Source organism: Tursiops truncatus, chromosome 8, assembly GCF_011762595.2.
Source record: "Tursiops truncatus isolate mTurTru1 chromosome 8, mTurTru1.mat.Y, whole genome shotgun sequence".
Classification (NCBI taxonomy): Eukaryota; Metazoa; Chordata; class Mammalia; order Artiodactyla; family Delphinidae; genus Tursiops; species Tursiops truncatus.
Genome location: NC_047041.1, coordinates 13437701 through 13454219, shown reverse-complemented (window position 1 = coordinate 13454219; position 16519 = coordinate 13437701).

Sequence of the window (16519 nt, the reverse complement as noted above, 5' to 3'; positions counted from 1 at the left end):
TTAGCCTAATATTGGATTCTTCTGAGTAGGAAGAAGGTAACATTTTGCCACCTAATTTCTTGGTTTCTCAAGGCTACCCTGGACTATGGCCCTGAATGGCTGGGGAGCGAGGGCCTACCATTGTGTTCAAGGGGAAGCCAAAACTCAGGGAAGAGGGAGGTGGTTTATCCCCCAAAGGGTGCACTCTGTGAGCCCCACTGCAAGGTGGGAGTCCCACTCTCTCAACCTTTGCCCTTCCCTCTGGGAGCCCACAGTGTGCGTTTCAGAGGGAGTTTCTTCTCTCTCTGTCTCTCTCTGCCAGGTCTTCCTGGGGAATTTTAAAGGGACCAATCCTCTTCTGAAGATTGGGGTTGTGGGGAACCCAGGAGGTATAGGCATCTGTAAAACCAATTTAAAAATCAGTCTAGCCAACCAGACCCCAAAGGAACCAAGGGAGCTATAGAGTAACTCAAAAGCAGACACTAATGGAGGAGAAAAGAAATGTAGTTACATATTCATCAGCTTTTAAATATTCATGAAGATTGTAAAGCAGATTAATTTCCATGCCTCATTTCTCCCATGGTTCCCGCTGTCCATATTTTACCATAGCAGCAGAAGAGAAAGGAGCCATGGATCACTCGGCCGCTGCCCTGGCCCACGCTTTAGGAGCAGCGTGCGCGTGCGTGTGTGTGATGGGTGGGGGACAGGAGGGGTGGTCACTATGGAGGTGAAGGTGTTCATCTCCTGAGGGACAGGTCTCTTTGGCAAAGTCAGGACGATGTGAGGACAGCAGGATACGGCAGTACGACAGTGTAGGGAGGGCCGGGAAGCATCTAAGGGAGAGGGAGACGTCTGGAGCGGAGAGGGCTCTGGGGGCATCGAGATAATTGCTGGCCTCCCCGGGGTGAGGAGAGGAAAGGACCTTCACCAGAGTCAGCAAGAATTTCATCTCCACTCCCCTAACCTAACTGTCTGAGATGAATGATTGAGTGGGGTGAGAGAGCAGGGGAGAGGCCACGCAGAGGGGGAGCGAGGAAGGTGCGGACAAGTCTCAAGGACAAAGCGACGGAGGGCACCCAGGGGAGGGAGAAAGAGGGGCAGCAGATAAAAGCAGTAAGGATGGAGGTCAGCTATCTGGAATGATCTTCAGATCCCAGGGCTCTTGGACCTTCTCTCTATAGGGAGTGGGAGAAATGTTCCCCTGAGTCACACACCAGCTGTGAGGCAGAGCGACGGCAGCCTGAGACCAGAGATGCCCCAGGGATTGCTTGGAGAGCACAGCCAGCAAGAGCTGGGAGACTCAGTGTCAGACGTGGGGTATCAAGGCGAGCCATCCTAGAGCCAAGGGGAGCAAATCTCACCGTCCCGAGTCATGCATGAGAGCCGGGGAGCCTGTGAAGTAGCAGATGACAGGCCCTGGGGGACAGAGTTGCTGATGCAGCTTCTTCTTGAAGGTCCGGACGGTGGTTCCTGTGCAGTGATGTGATCTGACAGCTCTTAGTGGTTTGGACCAACTTTCTTGGACTAAGAGGAGGGATGAGCTGGCCTCTGAAGGTCCCATCCTGCTTTGCCAGCTCCTGCCCCCTTGTGTGGAGGCAGAGGGGTAGCCGGAGAGGATGATTCTCAAGGTGTCACCAGGAAAGACCTCACCAGTGGGTTACTTCCCCAGCTTCATCCCCTCCATTCTGTCTTGGATCTCTCCACTGAATTCCTAACTAGTGTCCAGCTGCCCACTGGATACCTCCACGTGGGTGTCTAGGAGACATCTCAAACCTAACAGGTCCACCGTCAAGGTGATCTCCCCCACCTCCCACCTACAGACTCAGTTGGCAACCTTCCCTGCATGGGTCAATGGTACCTCCATCCTTCCAGCTGCTCAGGCCAAAAAACTCAGGGGTCATCCTGGACTCCTCTCTCTTTCAATCTTTTGACATAACATTCAGAATCTTCTGAATTCATCTCTCACCATGTCTGTGGCCGCCACCCAGGTCCAAGGTCTCACCTTCTCTTGTCTCAGTTATTACAGTTACTGTCTGCTCTCCTTCTGTGTCTCTAAGGCTCGCCACGGTCTAGCCCCTCCCCTTGGTTTCTGACTGTGTCTCTTTCTCATTCAAACCCGCATGGCTACACTGGTCTCCCTGCTGTTCCCTGAGCAAGACAGGCCTGCTCCCACTTCAGTGCCCTTGTATCTGTGGCTCATTCATTCCCTTCCTTCAGGACTAGGCTCAGTTTACTTATGCAGTGAGGTGTTCCCTGAGCCCCTTATTTAAAATACTGCTCCCTTCCACAGCGCTCTCTCTCTCTCTCTCTCTCTCTCTCTCTCCCTCCCTCTTTCTCTCTCTCTCTCTCTCTCTCTCTCTCTCTCTCTCTCTCTCACTGCTCTATTTTTTCCCCCACAGCACTTTTCACCTTCTAACATGCTATACAATTTTTTATTATGTTTATTATTTCTTGTCTGCCCCACCGACTGGCATATCAGCTCCGTAAAGGCAGAGATTCTGTCCATTAATTCAGCGCTTTATACCCAGCGCCTAGAGCAGGGCTTCACACACTGGAAATCTCATTGGAGATTTCCCCAATAAATGTTTAGTGCGTGGGAAGCCTTCCCTTCGGCCCATAGATTAACAGCTGTGGTAATTGCCCACTTGATGAAAACAACTGGAAACTGGACAAAAGGTATGAAACAACTACTTTCAGACAGTGGGGAACAGTTAGCAGAGGATGGTGGTCCCTGAGAGAAGGGAAACAGCCCCACTACCTCATCAGTTTACTGCCTGGAGAAAGTTTCCAGGCCGAGGCAAAGGAGGGGGGGAATCCCTGACAGATTCTGGGGGTTGAGTTGATAAGACAGGGATTGAGGCTAAGGAGGCTAGGATCTGTGATGAAGAATTCTGGAGAGAAGGGAGCTGCACATGGAGATTTCCAGAAATCTGTAGAAGGGGCCTCAAAACTTTGGCCGAACATTGATTTGCAAACAATTGGGGTGAAACACCATAATTAAGGAAAGAACTGCTGGAAAGCATAAGACCGAACAATTCCTGGAGCTCACACAGGGCTGGGAATGGTTCAGATTCCCACCGGCGAGAGTGGAGAGAGCTTGTAGTATGTGATGCGTTGGATACAGTCCTCAGAAGGATGTTACCTTAGCCCGAGACCAAAAGCTGCCCTGGACCCATTCTAATGGAGCTTAAAAACAAGACTTAAAAGGGTCACAGTGACTCCAAATAACTGTGAGGCAGAACAAAGTCCAGCACTCTTTAAAGGAATACAACAAAATCTAGAACCCAATGGAAAAGTCACAATATTGGTCATCAAATAAAAAATTAACAGCCATGCAAAGAAGCAGAAAAGTAGGATCTATAACCAGAGGAAAAATCAATCCATAGAAACAGACCCCTAAATGAGAAAGATGATGGCGTTAGCAGACAAGGATGCTAAAGCAGTGGTTATAAATATGTACCATATGCTCAGAAATGTAGAGGAAAACGTGAACATGATGAGGAGAGAAATGGAAGATTTTTAGAATATGAACTTACAAAGATGAAAATAAAATATCTGAAATGAAAAATACTGTTGCACAAATAGATGATTTTATTTCTGCTGCTGCCATTACCAGAACCACGTGGGGGGGGGGGGGGGGCATTTTTTCCTTTAAAACTTATTCTCCCAGTAGCCAGCACTTGCCCCTTCTGTGAGAGCACTACATTTGGTTTCTCAGTTGCCCAGGACTCTGGAGAAACAAGCTTCCTTTGTATTTGGTCCCCAAATGCAACCTGGATTTCAGGTAGCAAATAATGGCTCTTCTGAGTCTTGTTTCAGCTGGTGTTTCCTGAACCCCCCTGTGCCTTCTGATCCGAGCACTTCACCTCCTGTCCTTAGTGAACCCTCCTCTCCCTCAGCCTCCCTTTATCTGACAGGTAGGTTTGGAGCTCTTGATGGGACAATGGCTCTGCCCTATGGAGCTCCAAGTCTAGCCAGGTAGGTACAATGCAAGGAAGAAAATGACAAGTCTTGTGAGACCAGTGTGGATAAAGTACTTAGGGAGAGAGAAAACTTCATTTGGAGGTCAGGGAAGGCTTTATGGAAGAGGTGGCATTTCTGCTGCATTTTGAAGGGTGGGTAAGGTTTGGGCTGCTGGGAATGAAGGGACAGGCATTCAAGGCAAAGTTGGGGGTCATCTTGAATTCCCTCACTCTTGTGTTCCCTTTCTGAACCCGCAAGCTCTCCCCTTCTCTCAGGGTTCTAGTCAACTCTTGGATGGGGCTTTGCTGTCAGAAGTGAGTCCTGCAGGCTCCAGGCCCCCAGGTTCTTCCCAGCAAACCAGCGACACCTGTGGGGGCAACCTCAGGTCTCAATCACCCTTCACCTCCTTGGGCTCCAAACAGATGGAACAGGACCCTGGACGGGTAGTTTGCGGTAAGAGTGTTTCCAGGACAGGTTCAGTGCCCAGCCTGAGGGAGCAGGTTTGAGCCAAGACTGAATAACGCAGTGTCTCCGGCTCTCAGCCGCCTTTCAGCGGCTCCCCGATGCCCAGGTCAGCACTGCTGCAAGCTGCCAGCATTGCGGTGAGGCGCCCCTACCTGGTTTGGGCCCTCTGAGCACCTCATTTCTCATCTTCCTCTCATTTCATCTTACCTCTCCCCTCCCTGACTCTCTCCCCATCCTCCACGTTGGCTGCAATATGATCAGCTCCTAAAAAGGGCACAGTTTTTCATGGGCTGCTTCCCACATACCACCTGACCCTCAAGGTCACTCTAGGGCACGGTGGGCATGCACAAACAAGCAGGGCTTGGGGAGTGGTGCAGGTGCCCCTCCTCCAGGCAGGGCTGGTAGAGATAAGGAAGAGCTGTTAGTGACAATGAGGTCACTGCCCAAAGCCCGAGGTGGGAGAACCGGGAGACGGGGCTCTGCAAGGTGGGAGATATGAGCAAGGCAAGTGGGGAGCTTCGAGGGGACGTGTGTGCCCCTCCTCGCCTCCCACCTTCCTGGGTCCGCCACCTCCCCTGGAGCGGCTTCTACTCGTCAGCCAGGCCGGATGTTCCTCCTCCACACCAGGGTGGAGAGGTGTGTCCCTGGTGTGGCTGCCGGGGAGTCTGGGTGGGTTCTCCGCACCCCCCACCCCACCCCGAAGCCTCAGGCCCAGGGACAGTGCTGAGCCCAGTGTGGGGAACCCTTAGGAGAGGGCACTGCAGCGGGGCAGCTCTGAGTCCTGACTGGTGCCAGACAGAGCCGGGCCTGAATTCCATCTCCACTCTCAGACAGGTCACTTAACCTCTACTCCTCAGTTTCCTTATCTTCTCTGTAGAATGGAGATAATCGCACTCCCGCCTGCCAACCAGGGGCCTGCTGGGCACTGAGTAAATGCAGGTGTTATGATATTTCCGTTGTTGACGGACTTGCTGAGAGGATGGAGGCTGGACCCCTGCAGCCCTGTGCTGGCTCCCCACTCCAGCTCCCTTGCGTCTTGTTCCAGATCCTGTCTGACGGCACCCGGAGGGACCCATTGCATCCTTAACTGCGATTTTCTTGCTTGGCGAAGCCATCAGCACCTAATGTCCCGTGTCATTGCCGGTTCTCAGCCTGCGGACACATCGCTCCTGGGGGCTGCTCAGCCGCCCGGGATCACTCCATCTGGTCAGGAACGGCCACGGTGGTGGGGATGGGGGCAGGGCCAGGACTTTCCAGTGATGCACTGGTGACTATTTGCTTAATTAATAATTAACTTAATAATTAATTAATAATTTAATATCAGAGGACAAAGGCCTCTGTGACTCTTTCTCTGGTCCTTTCTACCACTTTGGCCCTTCAGCTCTTCCCCTTTTAGAAACCACAGAGGTACCTCTGATCTCCTACACCAGGGCCTCACCCATCTCCTCACCCAAGGGCAGGCCCTTAGACCCAGGGAGAAACTGAGGTACCCCCTACCCCCAGCCCCACCTTAACTGGACTCTGATGCCTGTGTGGGGTTTTTAAGGTAGAACCCAGCAAGAAGTCAGGGCTGGGGCAGGTGAGACTGGAGGAAGATTCAGAACCCCGTGGAGACTGGGATCAAGGGAGGGCTTATCCCAGGTGCCCAAGTTCCCATTCCCGGGGTCTCAAGACAGGGTCCCTGCCCTGGGCTAGCACCTGTGGTGGTCCCCTCCCTGCCCCAGCGCCCAAGGAGCATCCAGGGCACAGGAAGCAGCTTCCTCAGGAGTTTATGTGCAAGACTGGTCTGAGGGTGGCTTCGGCTGCCTCCCAGGATGGGGCAGAGAGTAAGTGGGCAGCTCTGCCAGCTTGCCCAGTTCAGGACAACCGATTTTATATTCAAAGGAAGCCCAGGGCCTCCCTACATTTGAGAAGGAGCTTGGAAAGAGACCAGGGGAGGAGGAGCCTCCCAGCTGCCATCCTTGCCCCCGCCCCCCAAGCCCTCCTGGCCACGTTCCTGCCAGCACCACCCCTCCCAGGCTCCGGGAGATGTTTCTCTTTTACCTTGAGCCTAGGAAGAGACACAAACCCCTTTGCTGTTTCCTCTCAGCATTGCTGGGATCCGCTGGAATTTTCACAAAGGACTTGCATAAATACTACGGGAGAACAAAAGGGAAGTAATTACAGAAAATACAAACAGCATGTCTCAGATAACCACCCTGGAGCTCAGGACGCTGGCCTGCCTTCCCACAGGCCTCACTCCAGCCCTCGCAGACCGGCCTGCCACTGCACGACTTGGCTCCCACGGGGCCAGGGGCCAGGGTCCAGGCCGGCTCCCCCGCTCCTCAGTTTCCCACTTGAGGATTTGCCTCAGCCATTGCTTTGGTGTCTGACCCACTGAAACACTCACCACCTGGCTTCAGGTGGAGGCTTCACCCCCTTGAGGGACCTGCTGACACAGGTAAGCCCCCAGCCCCACCTCCAGGTCCATCCACCGCACATCCACTACCCGAGCACATTCTCCCTGTGGAGTTACTGTCCGACTCCCCACGGTCCCTGACCTGATCTGCTCACACACAGTGGAGGGCACACAGCAGCCTTTGTTCAGTGTGACCGACCCCTGGCCTGAGGTTGACCGGACTAGAACAGGCACTGAGCCAAGCTGGGATGGTCAGAATTCTGTCTCTGGGGTACTGGAATTGGGGCCTAGAGACCATCTCTTCATGCTGTTCTTCACTAGGGTTAGCCATGTAGGCCTGGGAGCCCTGAGTCACCATCTTGAATTTGGGGGTCTGCCCAGGTGCACAAGGAGAAGCCGAGGACCAGATGGGGATGCAGATACGAGACGCGGAGCAGGATGGCAGGAGCTCCAGGTTCCGGCTGGCGTTCCTGTCTTTGATGTCCTTTCTTTTAAAAACATTTTTTAAAAAATTTATTTATTTTTGGCAGCATTGGGTCTTCGTTGCTGCATGCGGGCTTTCTCTAGTTGCGGCGAGCGGGGGCTACTCTTCGTTGCGGTGCGCGGGCTTCTCATTGCGGTGACTTCTCTTGTTGCGGAGCTCTAGGCACACGGGCTTCAGTAGATGCGGCACGCCGGCTCAGTAGTCGTGGCTCGTGGGTTCTAGAGCGCAGTCTCAGTAGTAGTGGCGCACAGGCCTAGTTGCTCCGTGGCATGTGGGATCTTCCCAGGCCAGGGCTCAAAGCCACGTACCCTTCACTGGCGGGCGGATTCTCAACCACTGCGCCACCAGGGAAGCCCTGTCCTTGACGCCTTTGACTGAGGCTTGACTGCGTTCCTGTGTTGGGGGACATGGGACATGACACGCCTGTGTCCCTTTCATAAACTTCCCCTTTTATTTAAATGCTCGTTTGAGTGGATTCTGTAACTTGCAATCCCTCAGTCTCAACTGATACTCCAACACCTGTAACTGGGACAAGCACAATAGTGCAGCTGGGGCCGCAGAGGACCCAAGCTGGGCCAGTGCAGGGACTTGCCTGAGGAACTGAGAAATCCCTTGGGAAAGCATGAGACTTGTGGAGCGTCAACCTTTTCCAAGCTATGAGAGGTGGGGAGCCCAGGGAGCTCCTGCAAGGGGTCAGGCTAGCAAAGGGGAGACCCATTAGAATATTGCTTGCCCCTCAGAGTCAACATCTACTGGTCGGGGAGCGGCCTCCTCTTTCGTGCTAGCACTCTGCCTTCCGGCCAGCCCCTCCCCACCCCTCCTGCTCCCTGGGAGGTGTAATACACAGACCAGGAGTTTGAGCCCCAGCTCAGCCACTGATGAGATGTGTCACCTTAGACGACTGACTTCACCTCCCTGGGCCGTGCTTCCCTCCCCGCAAATGATAGCCATAACCCCTTGGTACTTTGCAGTGTTCCTTCGAACATTCCCCTCCCTTCTCCCATCCTTCCTCCTCCTCCTGTCTTCTCCTGCTCAGTACTTGCCTCTCCAGCAAGCCTTCCTCTTCTGACTCCGCCCAGTTCAGTACAGTCCGGACCCCCTTCCTAGAGTTCAGGGCCGTCATGCGCTGGGCACTGGTGTATAGGGCTTCTTTCTTTGGGTTGGGATGCTCACTCAGTGTGCCCCATCAGACTGAGACTCCCCAAGTGTGGGATCCTTCCCCCACTACACTCCTTCTAGACCCTCCACCTGCCTGGAATAGGGCAGAGCCCAGAGGGGTGCCTGAAGCAGCCTGTCCTTCCAGCTTGGTCCCTGCCTGGTCTGTCTCTCTGCTCTTTCCTTCCCTCTCCTGGCAGAGAAGATGCTCCAGGATCTATTTTCTAAAGTAAGCCAGAGTTACAGGCTACCCCAGCCTCTCCCGAAGGCCAGCTCCGGCCACGGGAGGGCGCGTCCTGGCTAATTCTTCCCCACGTGCCCAACCTTCTTGCCCGTGCACCCTTCTCCCTGCAGGGAGTGGGGGGTGGACGGTGTTCGCCACCTGAGCCAGGCACCGTGACCCCCTTGCAGCTGGCTCTCTCCCTTCCTCTCCCACTCCTTGGCACGGACCAGGAGCTCTGCTCCCCTCCCATCACTGCCATCGTAGTACCCACACTGTCCCCCGCACCCCCCACCGCCTCGCTTTCTGTTCCCATCCTGGCTTGTGTCCCCTAGGCAGCTTGGAGCAGGGCGCCTTCGATTTCTCTATTCAGTCTGAGGCGTAGCAATTTTCTGCTCTCCCATAATTAGGGGAATTTTAAGCAAACTCCCCGACGGATGATTACAGCAGGTTCAATCCCAGCTCCTTTGATCGGGGAAGAATGAAGACGTTGTTGGAATATTCCTCGACCTGCTGGCCAGACTGGGAGGTGGAAGTCTGGCTCTCGGGCTCCCCCTGGAGGGCTCTGGACTTTTGTCCTGGCGTCTGAGCGTCCCTGGGCACTGGAGTATCCCCAGGGGAGGACTGGGTTCAAATCCTGCTTCATTAAGAATTATCCAAGACGTGGCTTTTCTGGCTTAGGGCCAACATCTGGACTCAGAGCCAGGGTTGGGGCTGGAGACTTAAGTGGAAAAGGAAATTAAAGTCATCTAAGCTGGTCTCTCAGGGCTGTTGTGCAGGCTGTGCAATTGTGTTCTCGAGGGGACCTCATTCCCATTGTAGCCTATGTGAATGGGGATTCCTAGGGCTGTGCAGTGTCCAGGAAGCTTGAATGACTCTATTTTCTAAATGTCAGAGGGAGTGGTGCTTCCTTAGAGTTGAAGGGGCCTCTTTTCTCTATTATGTCCATTTCCCCAAGTCTTCTGTACCTGCCAAAGGCAGTGAGGAATAACGGAAAGAGTGTGGCCTTTGGAACAGCCTGACTAGAGAATGAATTCCAGTTCGGCTATTTCATGGCTGTGTGACCTTGGATTCATTAATGGACCTCTCTGAACTTTAGTATCTATTTTAAAGGATTATTTTGAGGATTAAATAAGGAATGGATTAAAACACTGCTTGGCTCATAATATTTCCTTTTTCCTTTCCCTGCCCACTTCATATATTTATAAATCATCACCTGCAGGGCAAACCCCATTCTCCTCTGTCTGTTCCCCCAGCCCGGTGAACCCCCAAAGCTGGGCCAGAGAGCGGGCCGGGTATATTAATAGACTATTAACGTCTCCGGCATTCCTGACCAGTGGCCCTGCCTTTTCCACAGGTTAATTAGGCCATATTTCAGGAAAATTACGGTGGTTTATTCCTACACTAATTAAGTGGCTTTAAACCATCTCCGCAACGCAGCTCCGTGAATCATAATTAAGCCTTACCGCCGGGTGCCTCTGCCAGCCACGGAGCCCCGCACACAGCCCGCTCTGCCTGCTCTCAGCCACGGGAGAGGATGCAGTGGAACTGTGGCTTTGAAAAGAACTTATTTTCCTGGGATCATGTCAGGATGATTCCCAGTGAATATTGGATGAGGCTTTGTACTGTTCCTTTTTTTTTTTTTCCACAAGGAGAGAGACGAAGAGAAACACAGTGTGGATACGGGTTTATCTTCTCCTGGCTGCTCTGTTGAGTAGCTTTGAATAGATTCCCAGGGGATGCAGGCGGGGGTGTGAAAAGGAACGCCAGCAAGCTCGGCGCACGGGCGCATCTGCCAGTCTATTGGAAGCGAACGTGAGGATGCGTGTCACAGCTGTGGTTCAGTAGGGATCTGTGTCAAACATCCGGCAGCTTGGCTCACGACTATCTGCAAAAGAAGACAGCCACCCAGGGAGACATCTGTCTGAGGGGGCTGGATGGGCATCCGCCTTCCTGACTGTTGTGTTCTTGACGTGCCTTGTAAGGTGAGCAGCTCACGTGTCAGCAGGGGCCACCCTTTCGGCCACTGTCAAGACTAGCTTGAGTTATGGCGGGGGGATTGGTGTCGACATCAGAAGACCTAGTTTTGCATCTTGGTTCTATCATTTGCTGACTGTTACCTTCAGAAAGTCATCTGGCTTCCTGGGCCTCAACTGTCTCATCTGGAAAATGAAAAGAATATCAGCTGTCTCATAGAATTACTGAGAAAATTGAATAAGACAGTAGGATGGTGCCAATGACCCTATGTAAGAAGGTAGTGAATTCTCAGCTGTTCTTCTGGGCCTGGAGCAGGGCTGCCTGGATGAAGCCACTGCCTTCCAGGGCTCCGAGGCTCTGAGGTGCTTATCTGTCTGATGGCTCTTGGGTCTCTGGTCTATCTGTGTTCAAGGAGGCCACAGAGGTCCCTGGGGCACCAGGATCCAGGGCCTCTGGTCCAGTGGCATCAAGCATTCACCACTGGGGCCGCCAGAACTCGAGTTTTCTCCTGCATGAGGGAAAACACCAAGTATCTAACCAGCTCCTACCCTGGGAGCTTGGAGGGGCCTCCATGGGTCACAGTGGCAAGTGGAGGATGGACATGAGATGCCTGGAAAGGTTTATGAATCCGAGTTCTGGGAGCTTCCGTCTTAGGCTCACAGTCCTCGACGCTTGGCTTCTCTGATTCTCCTCTGCCTGCCTCCCTGACCTCACGTGACACCATCTCCCCACCCTGTTTCCTGTGGTCCTGCCCCCCACCCCCATCCACCTCCCCGGGACCAGCTGCTCCGGCAGCAGAAGGCAAAGGGGAGACTCGTCCTCTCCCTCTCTCTTCCTCTCTGTGGCACAATGGCCCCAGGCATTTTGAATAAGACACTAATCAAATAAAGGCAGGTGACAACACACCAGCATCTTCTCCGGAAGCCAGGGAGACACTCAGCTGTCCTCAGCAAGAGGACGGGGAATTAGGGGGATGGGAAGGATGCAACACTTATTTAACCTGGTTGTTGTACACACAACATGGTGTCTGAGAACACCATGTGAAGACGCAGGTAAGCTGAGGTGGAAAATTGACGGCAATAAAGGGGGCCCTGGCTCCCCGCTCACTGCTCTGCCACGTAGAGAGAGGTGAGAGGCAAGCGAGGCTTCCCCCAGGCACGACTCGAGTATCGAGGGGATGAGCCTTGTTCTCCCAACGAGGGAAAGGCCATCCTGGGCTAGCAGAAGACGAGAGCCCGGGGAGGCACCCAGTCAAATTGAGATGGAGAAGGGGGGCAGTTTTCTCAGTAGAGGGGCAGGTTAGATCCAAGGTGAACTTCCTACTAATTGCACTGGGGAAAGAAGAGAGGGTGGGGCAGCAGGTAGGGGCCCAGCGCGTCACAGTGAGCGTGCTGGCGGCCACACAATGTCCACATAGCTCTGCTGGCAGCAGGAACAAAGCCAGTTGGGGATCTCGGCCAAGGAGGAGGACCTCTGTGGGAGGGGGAGGCAGGGCAGAAGGTGGGGCTAAGCAGTAAGCAGTGTTCAGGGTGGGGGGGCATGACACTTGCCAGAAACAGAGTCTGGAGCCCTGGGGTCCTGCACATGGCCCTCGCACTGATCGCGTCAGGAAGGCTTGCACAAGGGACATTTAAACACTTCATGCATGCCCATGTGCAAACATACATCTGTGCACACACACCCAGGTGAATACGCATATGTTAAGGTGAGGTAGCAGAGGACAGTCCTGGCTAGGCCACCAATCCAAGGTCACAGCGTAGCCTTTGGTGTGTAACTGCTCCTTGCTGAGCCTCGGTTTCCTCATCTACACCATGGGGACGAACAAGCCCTTCCCTGCTGACCTTCAAGAGCTGTCGTGGTGGTGAGACGGAAGAAACGGTGGGAAGTCTCTGCAGACTGTGAAATCTCTCAGCGGTGAGGCCCGGGAGGGTTGTGGTGTTGCCCTTCCCAAGCCTCTCCTGACCAGGGAGGGACGGGCGCCACGGCAGGTCCCCGCGCCTCCTCCACCAGCATCTGGCCCTGTGGGGAGGAAGATGAGTAGGAATTTCTCCTCTCTCTCTCCTCCCTCCCTCTGGTCAGAGCCAAGGGGGTTGGGGAAAGGACAGGCCACAGCTCTGCTCACTTCAGCCCAGCACTTCCTAACCCATACCCTAACCCGGAGTCAGGGGCTGGACCTCCTCTGTCTGAAGGGATGAGGGGTACCAGAAAAGGAAAAGACCTGGGGCCCCAGCAGCTCCCCCGCCCCCAGAGGGACTGGGGAGGAAAAAACCAGGAGTGTTGGGTTGAGCTCTGGTTATGACTTGTCGTCTTGGCAGTGCCCAGGGACCAGACCCCTCCTCTAGATGTGGGACTAGACGCCTGTGGAAGTGGTGGGCTCAGGTCAGGGAGGGGGGCCCTAATTTGCCTTGTGTGTATTGAGCTTGTGGGATGGAGGAGGGGGATCAGATAAGCCCTGTACAAGATCACGGCCAAAAGGAGTCTGTGGTTATTGACGAGCTTGGGAGTTTTCTCTAGACTCTTAATGGAAGGAGGTCTTTTGGAGTCCCTTCCCCAATCCTGTGCTGTTGGAGGGAGAGGGGTGGGGACCAGCAGAGAGAAAAGCCCTTTCCAGGGAGCATGCTATTCACTGGCACCCCTCCAAGCTCCAGATGCCCTTGTCCTTCTGGGCTAATGTCCAGACATGCTCTGAAAGAGCTGAGCTTTAGCAGGAAGGAAAGAGGCAGAGAGAAGGATGAGCACTTCTCCTCTCTCCTATTTCATACTTGCTGAGAGCACGGGGGCTCTAGAGTCACACAGACTCAGATTAAATCCTGACTCCACCACACTCTAGCTCCTTAAGCCTCAGGTTCCTCACCTGTACAATGAGGATCACAATAATATGTACATTATATGGGTGTTGCATAAATTAAATAGATGATACATGCAAGACGCTACATGAAGTACCCTGCACACGATAAACCCTGCATAAACATTAACTCTGACTCTCCCACCACCTTTGTTACTGCAGCGTAGCCTGTCCCATCCTGGCTAATTTCCAGGAGTGGTAAAAGATATATATAGAGAGAATATAGAGAGAGATATATATAGAGAGAAGATATATAGAGAGACATATATAGATATATATATATAGAGAGATATATATAGAGAAATTAAACAGGATGAAGCAGAGTGGCCAGAGGGCTGACTACTTTAGAGAGTGGCCAGGGATGGTCTCTTTGAGGAGGTAACGTTTGAACTGAGACTTGAATGATGAGAAAGAGTCATCAGTGTAAACATTGACAGGGACAGGAAAGGTGGAGGAGGAGAAGGACATTTCAGGTGCAGAGAACAGCAAGGGGAAGAACCTTGTGAGGGGAGCACACCTGGCATCTTCAAGGTGCTGGGAGAGGTCCGGAGTGGCTGGAGCAGAATGTTAAGCAAGGAGGACAGCAACGAGTGTGTTGGAGGAGTAATCAGGGACCCAGTGCCTCTAGAACCAAGGACAGGGCCTGGCACAGAGCAGAAAGGAATAAATGAATGAGTGAATGAATGGATGGTTCTAGGAAGTGGGATCCTGGAAATGGACTTTAAAAAAAAAATTATTTATGGCTGCATTGGGTCTTCGTTGCTGTGTGCGGGCTTTCTCTAGTTGCAGCAAGCAGAGGCTGCTCTTCGTTGCGGTGTGCGGGCTTCTCATTGCAGTTTCTCTTGTTGCGGAGCACGGGCTCTAGGCACGCGGGCTTCAGTAGCTGTGACTCGCGGGCTCTAGAGCACAGGCTCAGTAGTTGTGGCGCATGGGCTTAGTTGCTCTGCGGCATGTGGGATCTTCCCGGACCAGGGCTCCAACCCATGTCCCCTGCATCGGTAGGCAGATTCTTAACCACTGCACCACCAGGCAAGTCCCCTGGAAATGGACTTTCACCACCTTCCTGACTTCCTCAGCTGCAGCAGCAGAGGGACAAGCTGGGATGGAGACTTGCCTTTGGGAAACATTCGTTTCAGGGAAACATTCGTTTCAGCGAAACCCAACTCTGTGGATCATAAGAGGATAAATAAGTAAGGGTTAAGGATCTCTTCGAGGGATAGTGTGAGATAATAGAAAATATATATATTGCTCTCTGCCCCTGGTTCCTGGCACAGAGCTCCTAAAACCCTTGTAATTTCCTAAGTGGAAAGAGTACCAGGAGCACCATTTTTTTTTTTTTTTCTAATACTTGGTCTTTGACCCAGTTCATGACACCAAGCTCCCAAATCTCTTGTAATTTCCTGGGTGATAGGAGCGTCCTTTGTTCTAATGACGTGACTGGGTGGGCTCCTGGGTGGCTCTTGGATGGGAGTGGTCACCAGAAAGGCCAAGCCATGATTAGAATCTTGGAATTGCAGCCCCTCCCCCACTTCTCTAGAGAGGGGAGAGGAACTGGAAATGGAGTTAATTCATCATGCTTCCATAAAAATCCCAATTGTGTGGGGTTTGAAGAACTTCCAGATTGGCGAACATATCCATATACCAGGAGGATGATGCACCCCCAGCTCCACTGGGACAGAAGCGCCTGTGTTCGGGACTGTCCCAGACCTTGCATGATGTATCTCTCCATCTGGCTGCTCATCTGTATCCTTTATTATACCCTTTAATAAACTAGTAAATATGAATAAGTGTTTCCCTGAGTTCTGTGAGCCACTCTGGCAAATTAATCAAACTTGGGGAGGGGGATGTGGCGGCCTCTGATTTGTAGCTAAGCCGGACAGAGTTGTGGTAGGAACCTCCTACTTCTGATGGGCATTTTGAGTGGGGGGCAGTCTGGTGGGACTGAGCCCTTAACCTGTGGGATGCGACATTATTTCCATGTAAACGTTGTCAGAACTGAGTTAAATTGTAAGACAGCCAGCAGGTGTTGAATTGCTCAGTATGGGGAAAACCCATACATCTGATGTCAGAAGTGTTGTGAGTGATGTAATGGTGTGAGAATAGGGGAGAAACACTGAAGGAAAAACTGAGTTGTTTTTTTTTTTTCAATTCAGACTATGAGGAAATCAAGAGACACCGAGGATAGGAATGTAAGCACTAATAGGTGTGTGTCTCTGGAGAAGATAAGAGTCAATAGAAGGAAGAAAATATTGAAAGAAACAGTGACAACTTTTTCCGCAATTAAAGGAACAAATTAGCCTTCAGACAGAAAGGGTTAAGAGAGTGCTGAAAAAGATAGAGAAGAAAAAAATCTCATACATAGATGCATTAAGGAGAAAACTAAGAGCACCAGAAACAGAGAGAAAACTTCCATAGAGAAAAAGCAGGTCACCTACAAATAAGGAGAATCTGAGTGACAATGGGATGACAATCAAATTATATCTAGAAACTGTTGAATTTTATATACAGCTAAATATTTATTTAACTGTGGAGGTAAAATAAAGATATCCTCAGGCTAAAGATGTATGCAGAATATATTCCAGCAATAAAAAAAGGAAGTGAATCTTTCTTATATAAGAAAAATAAGATTGAAAATGAATTTATTAAATTTTATTGTTACTTGAATGAAAGATGAATATAAATTAAATCTGGAACTAAAATCCAGATAACGTCAACATGATGGCAGTCAGGAGATACAAGAAGTAGGAAGAGACCAAAAGAATAGCGAAAATATCTTACATGTCTGAAAAATAAAAACATATAACCAAATAGCCTTTGGACTGAAGAGAAAATATTAAGGAAAATTATGAATTACTTAGAACTGAATGTCAAGGAAAGCTCTGCCTGTCAAAATTTATGTACTACAAATAAAGCAGTGCCAAGAGGACAATTTATAGCTTTAAACACATCCATCAGAAAACAAGAAAGATTGAAAACAAATGAGCTATGTATTCAAATCTGGAGGGGGAAAAAAAACCAGTAGAGAAAACTCAA